The sequence below is a fragment of the Erpetoichthys calabaricus genome, chromosome 2 (genome assembly GCF_900747795.2).
Source record: "Erpetoichthys calabaricus chromosome 2, fErpCal1.3, whole genome shotgun sequence".
Lineage (NCBI taxonomy): Eukaryota > Metazoa > Chordata > Cladistia > Polypteriformes > Polypteridae > Erpetoichthys > Erpetoichthys calabaricus.
Window position 1 is genome coordinate 269,143,978 of NC_041395.2, and position 6,181 is coordinate 269,150,158.

Genomic DNA, 6,181 nt, shown 5'->3' on the forward strand with positions numbered 1-6,181 from the left:
ATGAAACATACAACAAAGTCATTTAAAATGTTTCGTTTTACTCTACTTACCTGTAGTGTACAGTGTGTGGACGGGTGGAAGGAGCAACGGGTGAGTCCCAAGAAGTGTTGGGGTGCCAGCTGGATCACCCCCTTTTAATTGAAAAGTGTATTTTTAAACAAAACAGACGCATGAAGGGTGAAAAACTGAAATATCAGCTTTAAAGAAGCTGAGACCTAAGAGTGGGGTCAGTCAGTGGGAGCTCTGTTCTCTGGTAAGTGAGGCTCCAAATCAAATGTTTAAACATTATCAGATTCTTATAGCCCTCCAGCCGGAAAGGGCAGGGTTCATTGCCCTCAAGGGGTATCTTCTCGCTGCTGTAGAGGAGAAAACAGATGACACTGTTTGTGACAGCGCCACCTCTCTCCCTGGTGGGGTATCACCTATCTTGGATTAGTCCGGAAGCTGTTCCTCTGACGCGCATGCGGGACACATGCATATACACAGATGGAAATGGATGACAAGATGATTAGCATTGGTGCCTAACACAGCAATGGCTGCTCAGTTTCATTCCTGGCTGTGTTATGTTCTGTGTAGGGTTTGAAGGTTGTTTTCATGTTCTAAATGCACAATAGAAGATCTGAAAATTCAAGTACTGCTTATGAGAAGGATTAGGGAGTCGTAGTGGACTTCTCACTATCAACTTCCAGACGGTGTTCAGATGTCTAGCAGAAATTTGAGTTATACAGCATGATGTGTAGAGCACAAGTCAAAGGTGGTTATGCTCAAGCTTTGCTGTGCACTAGTACGGCTTCACCTGGAGTACTGCATACAGTTTTGGTTTCCATATTATAAAAAAGACATAGCAGTGCTAGAAAAAGTCAGGACTAGGCTGATTCCGGGACTGAGCAGTATGAGCTACCAGCAAGCCCGCGATTCTTGAAAGAATCACAAATCCAAGAATGGCAATCACTTTCTGTTCCCTCCGATACTTGGAGGGATGAAATATCATGGAGGGTGGGTGCATCCTGGGAAAGTTCATTTAATTAAATAAACATATTTGTACTAAAGCGGTTTCTTTTTGGAGCTGTGACTCATCTGGTTCTGGTGTTTCAGAAGCGCGTTGTAGGCGCCTTCGTTTATTGTTTGTATCCATGCAGTCTCTTTTTTGTTTTTCTATGGCTGTGTCGTCAGCGAGAAGTCGTTTGCCGACGGCGGCGGATTCGCGTGCTGAAGTGACCATAGCAGCATATCCGGTGCGTTGGTGTGGGCAGTCGCATTCGGGCGGCTGTACAACCTGGCGTGCACGCTTTACCTCAGGTTTAGTTCACAGGTCGTAGCCATGGTAAAGTTTTTATTTAATTAAATAAACATATTTGTACTAAAGCGGTTTCTTTGTGTGGGCACCTTCGTTCATTGTTTTTATCCATACGGGCTCGTTTACAGGTCATAGCCATACGGGCTCGTGTTTGTATTACTAATCGTTGAGCTCCTTCCATTTGGAGCCATGACTCCTTTGCCTCTGCTGTGTCAGAAGCACGTTGTGGGCGCGTTCGTTCATTGTGTTTATCCATACGGGCTCGTTTTGTATTTTCGTTAGTTGAGCTCTTTCATTGTGGAGCCGTGACGTCTTTTGTTTCTGGTGTGTCTGAAGCGCGTCGTAGGAGCCTCCGTGTATTGTTTTTATCCATGCGGTCTCGTCTTTGTTGTTCTGTGGCTGTGTCGTTAGGTAGAAGTCGTTTACTGTTAGGAAGCATACTCCAACTTACACACAATGACTGCTGGCATAGTGGATTAGAGCATGTTTAGTCTACAGGTTGTGTTGTTTGGGCGCCACCTACTGACTCTGGGAAGTACGGGCTCGGTTTTGTATTACTAATCGTTGAGCTCTTTCCATGAATTACTGTTATGTGATTCAAATATGCCACAATGACTGCTGGCATAGTGGATTAGAGCATGTTTAGTTTACAGGTTGTGTTGTTTGGGCGCCACCTACTGACTCTGGGAAGCCGCTGGGTTTGACTCTGGGGTGCTGAGGCGCAGTGCGCATGTGCGTCGGTGCGTCCGCCGTCCGTGCATAAATTAAACTGTGGTTTAGTAATATAGATGAGGAGAGATTGAAAGAGTTTACAATGTGACATGATTGAAGTGTTTAAAATTATGAAAAGAATTAGTACAGTGATTCGAGACTGTTACTTTAAATTGATTCATTAATAACTCAGGGACATAGTTGGAAACAAGTTAACGGTAAATCTTACACAAATTTTAGGAAGTTTTCTTCACACAGAGAACCATAGACAAATGCAATAAGTTAACCTGTAGTATGGTAGACAATAAGACTTCTGGGACATTCAAAACTTGATATGATGTTATTTTGGGGGAATTAAGTGGATAGGATTAACAAACTTTGTTGTACTGAATGGCCTGGTCGTGTCAAAATTTTTCTAATGTTCATGCATTTGTTCTCCCACAATCCAAAAACATGCAGCTAGATTGATTGGCAAGAGTAACTTGGTCCACTGCGAGTGAGTGCCATTGTCTGCTCTCCAATGCTCCTGAGATAGGCTGTGGCTCCCTGCCTCCCTGTAACAGAACATGTGGGTTCAGGTAATACATGATTGGATTCTTCATGTTGCTGATGGATTAAAAATGTTCAAATCTTACTTGATAAAAAGAACAAATAGTGGTTATGGGGAATTTAGTTTCAAAATGAGAAAGATGAAAGTTTCCAGGATGCTTTGTGCTATTGATTTATGTATATTTTTGGTTATGACAAAGGAATAGTAACTCACTGCACAGATCTAATGCTGGTAAAAAAAAACCTTTATGTGCCCCCGTTCTTTAACGGTGTAGAACAGGTACAGACTTATTTCAAATCATCAACTGTCTTGTAGCAACTAGTATGGCAGTCAACTGATTCCCTTCTGTTCTTCAACAAATGAGTCCAAATGTCAGTGACTCAGTCTGTTTTAAAATTAGCTGAGTTCTTGATTAAAGAAAAATATCCCTCCATCATTCTCATAAGTGATCCTTGCTAGAGGTACAATGAAGTAAAGTACTAATCCTCTGACAGCACGCCAATTCATGACCCTGAGCTTAGACTTTACAAAACACAGCTCTTTAGGTATCTGAATGTATTGTAACCTTCTACTGGAGACAACACAGGTGACATTACAGAGAATGCGGCAAAAGGCAAAATGATAACTGAATGGAGCTGAAAGGCTTTCATCAATATTGTAGGCAAATGCAAATGTGTCTGAAAGCATGCTTTATGGTTAAGGATTCATTGGACACATTAAAATAGAAGCTGTCATTTTAATTACACAGTAACTTTTGAAAACTTTATTGTGTTTGATGAACATAAAACATAACTGGATAAAGAGCTACTTGAGATTAAGGCCTAAGACCTCAAAGAGCAGATGCAGATGTCCGTGAGCCAACAATGGTTGCTAGTTCTTCATCGAGGTTGAAAAGCAGTATCAAGTGCAAATTTCTATGTCTGAGATAATTGCAAACAATGCATAAAGTGTTTAGAATCTAGCTGTTCATTATTTTAATTATAATTCAGTTATAGAAGGAAACAGAGTGGTCAGCCCTGGCTTAACAATGATCTTCAAAAAATAATAACTACAAGCCACATTAATAACTTGTAAAATACATGCGACTCATTTCTGAGTTTTATCCATCCTTTTTTTTAACTAGCCTCTTTAGGATTTGGCCCACAATGTTTATTAGTACTATAGCCAATGGTAGCACACGCCATGGTGCAGATTGTCTCTAATGAGTTACCAGTTCTGCACAATTAACTGTTTTGATTTTGCGGTTTGGAAGCGGTCATGTGGACCTAAAATGTATACAGTAACAACATAGCTAACTCACTCTGTTACTCATGCCATTTTGTGTTACAGTTAGCAATTCAATTTACCAATCTCTAACTGGATTTGGCTAATAAAGAGAAAATTTGAAAATAATATTATTCACTTACGCCCTGCGGTGGGCTGGCACCCTGCCTGGGGTTTGTTTCCTGCCTTGCACCCTGTGTTGGCTGGGATTGGCTCCAGCAGACCCCCATGACCCTGTAGTTAGGTTATAGCGGGTTGGATAATAGATGGATGGATGGATTATTCACTTAGAATTGAGCTAGCTGGCTAATTTTCAGATAAATCTGTTAATCTTGAAAAAGTAAAGGTGTGAAGTTCTGCAGTGTGGTCATCAGTTTCTAATTATTAAGTTTTTTTTATTTATTTGCACTGTATAAAATTAACAGGCATACAAGTTATCCTTTTCAATCCTGTTGGTTAAAAAAAGCAGAATGAGGACAAGTTGATGTATATATGGGATGAACACATTTGTGAAAGTGAGATGCAGGCTCCAGATCCCACTGCTCTGCTGTAATCTCATACAACTAGTAAAGCACTGGGATCTTTCTGAAGTCATGCTAACCGTTTACTTCACTTCTAAAGGTTTCTTTTAGCTCTTCTCGACTTCTCGAGGGAAGCGGTACAGTTTAACATCCAATGTAGCTTGCTGTATTGTTTGCCTGTCAACTGAGGGAGGGAGACATTAAGACCTCAAGATCTGCTTGCGCTTGTTTCTTTAAATAAAAGCATATATTTGTGTCTAAAGATTTCAGTTTTAGTTTCCCTCTTTGATAGAATTTTTGATATTTTTACAAATAATTCTTAAAATCTGAGTAAGGTGAAGAATTACAAATTGCTAGGAGTCTTCAGGACATATGACTAGAGAGGGTTTTGGCTGACCCTCTTAAAAATGTGCTATACAACACAAAGCGTAAGTAATTATTAATTTGACTTATTTATATAAAATAATACAAAACACTGTCATGTACATACTACTTATTTACAATTACTTGGAGCTGGTCTCCAATTTTATTGTCACATATGGTAAGTTCTATTTTGCTAGCAGCCCTACCACATGCGCTTCAGAAGAGGTCATCCGCCATGTTCATGGCCGGCCAGTACTTGGATGTGAGACCATCTAGAAAAGGCTTGGTCTGCTGTTGGAAGAGGTGTTGGTGGGGCAAACAAGGGCTGCTTACTCTGTGATCAGCATGTGGATCCAAATGGCCCATTTCAGTGACGGGGACACTGTTCTATAAAAATGTTGCATTCCTTTGGATGAGATGAAAAATCGAGTTCCTGACTCTCTGTGGTCATTAAAGATCCTTGGGCATCCTTCATAAAGAGTTAGGCATTTCCTGATGTCATGTCTAAACTGCTCACTATGGTCTTGTCCATTCTATCCCCTAATCATACCCTGTCTCTAATTGGCTCTCTCTCACCCCTTCACCACCTAATACTTCATGTGTGGTGAGCACATCATCCAGGTGGACACTGCACATTGGTGGCGGCTGAAGTGACTCCTGCTCTCTATTTAAAGCACTGCGAGTAGTTACAAAATCACTACATAACTGTAAAGACTTATTAATTAGTTATTCTAATTATTATTAATATTATTATTTAATATTATTATTAATATTAAATATTTCTAATTTCTAAAGATTGAATCTACCTTCTAGCTCTTTTTTACAGTTCCATAGCTCAACATCCAGAAATTATGTTAAAATGTATTTTAAGACCCATTGTTTATGGGGATCAGCATGTACCCTGCAAGGGTAGTCAGTGTCAGTGGCAGAAAAAATACATTACATGCTCACCTTGCTATTAACGCCTGATTTCCTATCCTCTAGATTCTCTTCACTCAATTCTGGTGACACATCCTTAGTTCCACTTAGCTATCAAATCTCAAAAGGTGCCAGGAAGTATAATTCAAAGCAAAGTGGCTTCTACTTTAAACTTTATTTCCTGACATTAACTACAAAAAGGCAAGAAGACAAAAAGAAGAACAGGAAGATTCAATATGGGTGACACCTTCAAATGTTCTTAAAGGATGCCTGTCAAAGGTGTTAAACCTAGGGTAGTAGTGAGGGACACTGTTTAAGAGCATTTCCAATTGTCAAACTTGCTTGAGAGAACATCTGTTAGTGTCTGTATCCTACAGTCATGGGATTTCACAGATAAGTTTATAAAAATAACTGCAGTCCAATCAGATGTGAGAACGAATGCTCTGGGACCCTTTTAATGTAAATTATTTATGTATGTGCATTTGCACACTGTGTTTATTTTACAGATTTAAGGATAGCTTTTTATTTGAAGGGAATTCATCCAAAGGACTGCTTAAT